The sequence below is a fragment of the Apis cerana genome, linkage group LG16 (genome assembly GCF_029169275.1).
Source record: "Apis cerana isolate GH-2021 linkage group LG16, AcerK_1.0, whole genome shotgun sequence".
NCBI lineage: Eukaryota > Metazoa > Arthropoda > Insecta > Hymenoptera > Apidae > Apis > Apis cerana.
Genome location: NC_083867.1, coordinates 773345 through 784825, shown reverse-complemented (window position 1 = coordinate 784825; position 11481 = coordinate 773345).

The following is an 11481-nucleotide window of genomic DNA, read 5'->3' as shown; positions in this document are numbered from 1 at the left end:
GATATAATGTACCATATATTTACTTCTGTTTATAATTTTTGCTATTTCACTATATGACTTCTTGTGCAGCCACTTTTGTGTTAATGAAACGATAATTCAACTAAACTTAAAAATGCTTTCACTTAGTATCAGTGTTTACATTTCTGGTTAAAATTATCAACAACGTATCAATGTTCGAATATTTTTGTAATGTATTAATAAAGCGTGTTTATAATAAATATATTATAATTACTGCATAAATTGGTGCATCATTTTCAAATTTTGCTGATATAATTGAGATTTCCCTCCTACTATACATTCCTCGTTATCTTAAACAATTTCCTTTGACATGTATATTTCGTTTATATTTCAAAAATTGGAAATAAGCGTTCGAATACTTTTGTTATCCATTGTGTATATATATATATATATATATATATACTTATATAAATATATAGTATATATTTTATAAGAAAAAAAAATATAACAGGAAATTATTATCTATTTTCAAAAATTTTGCAATTATGTAAAATATGTGATAAAAAAATATTTGTTATATTCAATACACTTCTATAAATATATAGTATATATTTTGTAAGAAAAAAATTCAATATAACACAAAATTATTATCTATTTCAACGTATTTTCAAGAATTTTGCAATTGTATAAAATATATGAAAAAAATATTTGTTATATTCAATACATTTCTATAAATATATAGTATATATTTTGTAAGAAAAAAAATATATAATACGAAATTATTATCTATTTCAACGTATTTTCAAGAATTTTGCAAGTACATAAATATGAAAAAAAAATATTTGTTATATTCAGCACACTTGTATAAATATATATTTTGTAAAAAAAAAATTCAATATAATACGAAATTATTATCCATTTCAACGTGTCCTATTTTCAAGCCGGTCTCACTGCTTATATTGACTGTTTACATTGAAACTGATAATACTAATAAATTACATCCAGTTGTTAACTGGAGACGATATATTTAACACGTATAGAAAAAATGTCGGGAAAGATAATCGTCGAACCTGTGGAGTTATTTTAGATGAACCAGAACGTGTTTCATCTTTCATTGCTTCAAATGGAACGAGTTGAAAACAGATTTTTATATATAGACAATAGAGTGAAATTTATTAACATCGAAAATTTTTATCGAATTGTTAAATCAATAGAAAGATAAATGGATTTGAGAAGTTTCACTCGCGTTACAAAATCAAAAAAAAAGAGATTGAACGAAAGAAGAAACATTTCCAGAATTAATAATGAATATTAATAAAAGAAACATTTCCAGAATTAATAATGAATATTAATAACAATCTTCAACGCAATGAAGATTTTACTCTCATTCATTGAATAACATGATTATAAGAATAGTCACCAAGAAGATAAGAAGAGAAGTGAAGAATCTATAAACATGACAAATTTCATTAGAGATAACAGTATTTCTTCTTCTCAAAAAGAAAAAGATCTTTATATAATTTTTTTTAAGATTCTTCTTTCAGTTTTATTATTTGTGATAATGTAGAAAGTTCCACCTTGTGTTATTAGATTTATTTAATCCTTAGTTTGAAATATTTTATACGATTTCGATGGATTTAGAGATTCCAATGTTGTGTGTATTCTGCATTGTTTAACACTGTGACTGCCGTAAATCCAGTAAGCCTTACTTACAAATAAAAATCTACTTGATTTGACAAAACAAAATCACATCCAGATTGTTTTCCAATTGTTTTGCTTCGAGTTATTTTTTCCTTATTTTTATTATAATGTCAGTTAAATAAGAAGTGATAATGTTATAATAAGTGATAAAGCAAGTAATAAATAAAACGAAATTATTCAACTAAAAAGAGAACGAAAAAACAAAATTGAAAATTAATAATATAAAAATAGTAGAAAGAGATTTGAAATACAACAAATAAAAATATGATTTTTTTCAAATTCATCTAATTCGAGAAAAAATATAGAATATTCTCAATATAAAAGTAACATTGGTGAACTGTTGAATAAATTTCTTTAATAAAAATATGTTGTTGTAATTGTTTAATAAATACTGAAATTTATGTCTGTTTTAGATAATGCCCAATGGGAAGAATTTTTTGGAAAACTAAAATCTTTTTCATTTATACATATCGCCTCCTTTGTTAGTTTTTGATAACGAAAAATAATAATGCATCCTAATGTTTAGAAATATTCGTTCCATCGAAAGTTCGTCGTTGAGAAAAAAAGATCTAATTATGTGAGATTCTTAAATTTATTCCACATTTTTCAAAACAATATATTTTTGCAGTAACGAATTTTGTAAACATTAAATTTCGCCTTAAATTTTTATAATGAAAAAAAAGAATCTTTTCTTGAATTATTTGAAAGCGAAGAAGAAATTTTTCACAAGCTTTGCAAAAATTTGCAATAAAGATAAAGATAAAGATTGAGATTTCTTAAGAAGAAAAATGCAAATAAAACAACTTAGTTGGATTCTGATTCGGATAAATAATTGTGATAGTGTATTTTACGTAGATACAATTATTGATAAGATTTTGCATGAATTAATTATTGAATTACTGAATTATAATTAAGAGAGATATGAATGGAATGAATTTATTGGAAACATTTTTCTTTACTGGAACAACTGCAGTCAAAAGGCAATCTGACACTATCACTATCACTATAATGTGTTTATTTTATTTATCAATAACAAAATAGGTGTGGTTATAGTGGAAACAAATAGATATGTGCAACAAAAATTAAAACTAATTAAACCTACATCAATACATCAATAGAGAAAAATTAATTTGGGCGAAATAAAATAATTCTTGAGATTAATTTTATGGGTAGATCCCGTAAAATCACTATGGTGTTTATTGTATTTATCAATAACAAAATTATAGATTTGATTATAATAGAAACAAATAGATATGTGCAACAAAAATTAAAATTAACTGCATCTGTATGAATGGATACAAATTAATTTAAACGAAATAAAATAATTCTTGGGATTAATTTTATGGATAGATAGATCCCGTAAAATCAAATTATTATATAGTCTATTATATAATCAATTATTCGTCAAGAAATTGATTGTATAATTTTGATTTTGATTTAGCATTATGTTGAGATATCAATATAAATTGCTTCTTAGAAATTTTGAAGATAGTCGTCTTGAAAAAATATTTCCACCATTCAACAAATTATCAAGAAATATCATACAAGGAAAAAACATCATTATTGTCGAAACATTAATGTGGCGCGAAAGATTCGTATTCAAACAATACGTATTAAATAAAGCCACAAATACAGTATAAAATTATTTAAATTCCTTTAAAGAATATACATGATTGAAAATTTATCATGGAAAATCAGTAATATAAACTTCTCAGAGTCGAACGCTTTATATTGACAATTTTTACCAATTATGAATTGGCTATTTTTCTAAAGCACAAGAATCGCATAGTTGGAACAAGAAATAAAAAAAAATTTATCCTGAAAGAAAATTTTCAGAATAAAAAAGAGATATCTAAAGAAGATGAGAATAATATCGATTAACCGACGTGAAAAATTAAAATCTATAACAGTTCTTAATTATAATATAATGTTCAATAAATCTAAAATTTATGCCTTTAAACAAAGTGGATTTTATTTTCAATAGTAATAGTAATTTGCAAATATCCTATTGCTTATCCTCAATCTAAACAGAGATATAGCAGCAATGGCTGCTTCAACAAGTCACGCATGCGCGCCTAATTCTTTGCGACGGATTACTTGTGAAAGCAATTGCTTGAAAACAAAGAAGGATCTTGATTCCCCCCGCACTACGATGCTCATCCTTCAAAATCGGCCTCTAACACGAATATTGATTCCTCTAACCTTCTCTTAATTTGAATTTTCATTGAAAACAATGATTAGAGGAAAAAGTAAGGCAGTCTCCAGATCAGATCAGTTAGAATAAAATAAAATTCAGCAATGATATAGTTCGCATCAGAATAGAATAAAATCATTACAATCAATCGTCAATAGTTATAGTAAACCACCATTCGTCCATTCCAAATTTATATTATAAATGATATTTGTACAGTTTTAAATAATGCTTTAAATAATACCGTACAAGCACCTCATTTGCAAATATTCAAAGTCATTCAGTTTTGGATTTTAATAATAAGAATTTTTAAATTTTGGAAAAAAGTTTTCTCAATTTTTTTCTAGAATGGCACTGCATCTTGTGTCAAATAAATATTGAAGGTAAAATTATAACTCGATTAGAATCTTTAAATGATAGAATTCAATCGAATAACGAAAAAATGGACGGAAGAAAAGATAACCGACAAGATTATTAGGTGAAAGATCCAGTAATACAACAGATATAAGAAAACTATAAGGAAAGAGGAAAGTTTGCATGATTTACAACAGAAAGAATAGTTCTATGCGAAGATCACTCTTATTGTAAAATGCTAAATAAATTATTTGTTTAAATAATAATAAGTAAATATTACATATTTTTAATAACCGGATAACTGTAAATGTTTATAATAATATTTAAATATATTTCAGTGATATTATACTAGCTACACAAATCACTTATTTTATAGTAGGTAATCCTCCTAATGTTTGTTGCTTATTATGAGATTGTTATTTAGTTTTGTTTTATTATTAAAAATTTTGTTACAAATAATTGAAAATTTACAGTATTTACGTTTTATATTACGTGTTCTATATGAAACTATGACCAAATGATAATTTTCTTATTTTTATATAAATACTGTTTATAAAAGAAAATTAATTTTTTTATTTTTTCTAGTGATTTTAGATAAATATTATTAATATAATTTTTAAATATTGAAATATAATTGGCATTAATTTATTTTTGTCTTTATTTCGTAATATGTTCCTTTTTGAATTTTGTAAATATTATTCTTATTTTTTTTCTCAAACCTCATTTATATTAAATTTTGCTTATATACAATTAAGCTATATTCTTAGTTTAAGTACAATTCTTTCGGTACTAAAAGAATTAAGTAAAATATTAATAATTTAACATATTCTATATTCTTCTATTAAAGATTAAATGCGAAAGAAAATCACAGTTAATGTGAATCAATGCATCCTGTGCACAAAAGAAATATTACAGAAACCAATATTGCATTAATAATTATCAGTACACAAATAAATGCATCCAATTTCCCAACAAATTAATTTTATACATATGAATCAGGCAATTGCTATTAACATACTTTGGTGATGTTTGGACTATGCAGTATGAAGAAATTTTTTAGAAAAATAAATCAACCAAGATATCCATGAATCTACATTTCGAAAAAATTACTTACATGATTTAACATTGGAAAATATTCGAAATAATATTAGTGAAAATTATATCTAGATATTCATAAACGAAACAACGGATATAACACAGAGCGTTATATTGCAAATCTGTGGGAAAGTTATGTAAAAATAAAATGCCAATATCTTACTGGTTTGTAAATCATGCAACCATTATTTTATAAATTCAGAAATACAACTCTTATGATCAACTGGAAGTGAAAACAGAGTGTTACAGATATATGTTAAAAGTTGGTAAGAATCTAAAAATATTTTATCTTAATATTTTATGCTTATTTCTTATAACTTGTTTAATGGATTAAATAGAGAACAAATTCGAATATATTTTTCTTTTATCAAAAAATCTTTTATTAAATTAATATCTTAAGAAATTCTTTTTTCATCTGATACAGCGTTATTGAAAGAGACTAGAAAATATTCCATTAATACCTGAATTTAACATAACATTATAAATGGGAGATATGGTTAGAAGCAGCATTATTTTATTTTTGCCATTTCAACGACATTAAAGAGATAAATAAAAGTTTCAAGATGAAAAAATTGGAGATAATTTGTGGAACTAATTAATCAAACTATTGACAATTTAAAAACTGGTGATTGTGAAAGAAAAATTTCTAAAAAGATACAAATAATTCTAAAGAGAAATCCAAATCTAATGTTATATCAAAAATTGCAGACATTTTGCAGAAAGGTATAGCTATTCAAAAAAGAGCTTGAGGAACAAATTGAAATAAATATCCTAATCATCGACGATCTTTTTCGAACGTACAAATTAATATTAACTAATAAGCATCATTAATTTACAATCGATAACTTAGAAAAAGCTATAGTAATTTATTGTAATTCAAATTATAACAAATAAAAATAAAAATATAAATCATATCATACATATCTTGCAGATTTCCTATATATTTATTTACATATTTTTTGAATATTTGTTATATATTTTGATTTATATTTTATTTTCATAAACATTCGCAGCCTGATTATCATAATTGAAATCAAATTTGACATAAAGAAGAAAATTAATTGAAATTAATTATTTCAATTCATACGTATTTATTAATATTAATATTTATTAATAAAATAATTCATCAAAGAATACGAATAGTGTAATAAGAATCCAATCTTATATAATTCACAGAAATAAACCAACGAAATTATTATGTTATTCGAGTCATTTTAAAATGATTACAAAATCATGTAATCATGTAATCATTCTTGGAGCTTTTCTATTTACAAAAAAAAATACACCATGTGATCAAAATTCATGTGCAATTGTGCAAAAAATTTCATCAATTTACATACGTAAATAATTAAAAATATTATTTGTCTACCTCGATAATAAATGCGATATATTTGCAATTTTTGAAATTATTATAGTTATTATATGTTATTCATGCATATTTTATATTTTTATATTATATTTTATATATGCTCCATATCATCGATCACAAAAAACGTAGATTTTTTCACATATGGCCTCTTCGTTCTCCAAATATGAATATATAACGTTGGATTTTTTTCCCTTGAAGCAATAAATTAAACGGAAAATTCTTATATATTACGAAACTTCTGGAATCATTAGATTATTTTTAATATATTGAAAATATTTTATAAAATTATATTTTTTAATATACATATTTATTTTCATTTATTGATTTTCTATTTCTTATACAAATTCAAAAAATCGATTTATTTTCGAATCATTTTTAATAAAAGTACTTCTATGTGATTATCATTATTGTCGAGACTGTTTGCAATCTATCACTATATTACGTTATCTTTTACATTCCATTAATGCGATTAAATGCATATTGAATTTGCAATTTTAATTATTCCACGGATGTGAATTCCATTAATAAACAATATTTTTTACTGCGTCCTAAAAAAAGAAATCCAATAAAATTTGATAAATGCTTATACATGAGAAGCAAGTCCTATCGTGCATAAAATAGGTAGAATGACATTTATGTCATTACAATTTTCTTAAAAAATATACGTGTAAAAATCTGAAATATGTTGAATCTTTTATTACTTCCTATTGGACAAATATATAGACTCAATGATTTTACTATACCATTGCATATGGATTTTTATGACACTAGATTCTATATGTCGAGTATGCTAAAAAGAATATTTGAAAAAGTATTTTCTTCCAGTAAGTAATACGTTCCAAGAATATCGAGTAACATAATCATTCCATTGACGTTCGAACGTGGCAATTTTAAAAGATGGTTTCATCTCGAATTATTCACATTATCATGTGATTTATTTCTATTCGACGAGCAAACCTATTCTCGAGTAAAATAACTTTTTCTTCTTTACTTCTTGATCCGTATTTATAAATGTTATAATATAATTACATATAATAATTGTTGATCACATATTGTCTTAGAATTTCTTCTATGCATAATGGTCTTTTATCATTTTTTATCACAGTCTATATATTTTCCAGATAATCTATTTCTGCTTCATCTGAGCATAACATAAATCATAAATATATTTATATTATAAGTATTATAAGCAATAAGTATTATTAACATGCACAAAGTCATTGATTCATTACTGGAGATGGTTAATAATGAAATGTTAAAATATGATCCACAATATATTAAAATTTGAATTATCTTAATATCTCAATAGTATAGAAGGAATTCTTCACTTTCGTTTAAAAATTATTTGCTTCATATTATGTCTATAAATACTCCAATTTATCTATAGATGATGCATCTTCTCAATTCCTTTAAGTCGTTGTTGTAATAGAATAAGATAATTATTCTTCAGCATGACCAGAGATCTTATAAACTATGGAAGAAAATTCACTTCTCTCATACTTCTCATTTCATAGATATATTTTTTGTGATTTAAAAATCTCTTAAACATGCCATGTTAAAAAAATATCAATTAAGAAATGAATTGGAATGAATTAAGAAAATCTAGAATTTAATAATGCGTTCCGATACTGCAAATACTATCGTTGCTCGAATGTGAACAATTCCTTTCCTAGATCTGGCTTCGCATGATATTATTTGGTACGATAAAATTAGAGAAGAATTAGAAGAGAAGATTATGTAACATGAAATGCTATAATATTTCCTTGTTTGTAAGAAAATGTCCATCTCTTTGCAGCATTTGATACAGTTAATCTCACATTACCAACAATCTAAATATAATTATATATAAACTATAAATGGACATATAAATAATCATCAAGTTCAATATTGTTTCTCTTTTATATAAAACAATCCATAATAATCGTTGTAATTGTAAAGGGAAGCATCTGATGAATAATCTGTCTGTTCTCATTTTTTCCTTCAAAATTGCTGTCACATGATGATATTTAGCATTACTAGCAAAATGATATCTTCTAGTTGCATTTTGTAAAAAATCATAACGAAATATATCTTCTTCATCCAAGAATGACTGCAATGAAATAATTTGCTTTTTAAAAGCTCCATTTTCTAGATTACGGATCTCTTGATTGGAAATAAAGATCAAGATTCGTTGTTATTGTCCGACATGATGTATCCAGCCATTAATTATCCTCTTTTTTGATAATTTTTTTCGAAATGAAGACGATATACGACAATTTTTTCTTCATAATGTTGAAAAGAGCTGCGAAACAAATGTAAATTGTTCTTATAAATATTGTTCTGATGAATTCATGAAAAGAAATATGACAAATGCATATTTTAAAAATAATTTTATTTGCTTTGAAAATTAATTTAATTTCTTCAACGAATTTTCTTTTCTGGTATGGATAATTATAAACTGATACGAGAAACTTGTATTTCTTAAAATAGTATCAATGTATCTTCGATTCATCAACATTTATTGAAATATTATCTATCTATGTTTCATCAATATATATAATATTTCTTTTTTTGAATTTTATAATCAATTACTTTCAAATATTTTTCCTTCCACAATATTCGATCTTTATATTAATATTATAAATATTGTTGCTCTTTTTCTATTTATACACTATTATATAATATATAATTCTTTCATAATTCATGAAATTTCTTGGATGTTTTCTATTATATTTCCATAAATATATTTTTTTCAAACAACGATTAATAATTTAGAGCTACTTTTCAATATACAAAATTACAAACAAGACTTTTTATTGCTATTTTATTTACTTTAAAGAAATATTCGATTTTCTATTTTCCTTTACCTTTCTTTCTTTTTTTTCTTAGAAATGCTAATAAAATAATTTTTCATCTTGTTTTTCATCTGAATTTAAAATCTTCGAATTCCATAATTGATTATAATCTGTATATCCTGTTAAATATAGAAATTCATTCTTTCTTACTTTTTGTTCTCTAATGTTTTAAATGGCGACAATATTTATTTATGTTTGATTTTTTTGGAATAGCTTGCTATACTTTCATAAATAGCTTGCTAAACTTTTTACGTATAATTTTATGAGATGTAGAATAATATATCATTAAATAGCTAGATTTTTAATCTCAAATTAGATCATGGATGACATCTTCGGTATTAGCTGAGTTTGACAGCCGTGGCAATAGAAATATTATTTTCAAAGTTTTTGAGTTTTGTAAGTGTGGAATACGGTGAAATTAATGAAGATGAGTTTGATTTTCATTATTGAAATGACGTTACTTCTATTCATAAAGAAATTAACGATAGAAAAAGTAATGATGAAGATGGAGATGAAATAAAAAATATAAAAAGGCGAAAAATAAGAATAATAGATAATGAATGTGAAAGTGAAGATATCGCAGAAGACGCAGAAAATTTCAAATGGATAACATGCCCAGAATCGGAAAATATATCGCGAAGAATACGATTTGTACCCGGCGAAAAATCTGCAGAACCACAAATATCTTCAAATATAAGTGAACTATTAGATTTTTGTTAAACTATTTTTTATTAATTAAATAGTGCGCAAAACAAATAATTATGCAATAAAAAAGTTAGAAGGAAAATACTATACTATTGTTCTACTTGCTCTGACAAACCGAGGATGCATCTTAGTAATTGCTTCATAAAATATCATACAAAACGATAATATAGACTTTAATAATAAATAAATTTTTTTTCTTTATATATAAAAATATATAAAATATTAAAATATAAAAGTTTTATATGAGATTCCTCAATAATAAAACTTACGAAAAAAAAAAAGCTAAATCAGTTTGAAGACATTTGTCCGAATGTTCGTAGCGAATGAAGTTGAATGCTTATTGAAGAAATTTATTATATTTTATTTTTTCTTAACAGATATATTTTTCAAATTTGTTCATTTAAATTAGTTATTTTTAAACAAATTTTATCTCACCCGTTAAAATGATGAAAAATAAGACAAGAAAACATAGACATAGAAATATTTAGAGTTATCAGAAGATAAATTTAAATTTGGCACGTAATAAAAAAAGAATTCGAGAAGATATATTCAATACGTCCGAAGAAAACAATTGAATCTGGAAAAAATAGAGAAATTACATGGACTACCGAATTATTCCGGCCGAATATTCATAAATTTCATTGCAATCATTCAGGAATAAAAACATCAATTGAATTATTGGGCATTGGTTTTAGATTTTTTCAAATTATTTTGTTCCAAATATTTTATAAATTTCGTTGTTGGCATGACAAACGATTATCGGAGTAGAGTTGACGAGAATGCTAATATGATAAATTCTCGAAACGTTTCTATTTCAGAAATTTATTGCTTTCTCGCATAAAATGTCGCGAAATGAAAAATTGAACACTGATCTAACGACCAATTGTTGAAGAGCAAAGTTTTTGGAGAAGTTACAAGTAGAGATCGACTTTTATATTTGCTAAAAATCTTATATTCTAATAGTAATAAAATGATTCCAGATAGTGACAAGTCATACAAAATACAGGAAATTTGATATGTTTAGACAAAATTTTCAAAAGATGTTTTATCTTTTCGAAAATTTATATATATGAGAATTTATAAGGAGAAAACTGTCGTTTAATATATTTCTTCTAAAAAAAATTGATTTAGAATCAAATCATTTATTTTATCCAATCTGAATTTGTATAAAATTTTATAATCTATAATGGAGCATTGAGTTCAACTACATTGAGTTCAAGCTGCGAAAGTGAAATTATTGCCAAATCAGAAACTATACTCATGCAATTATTTAA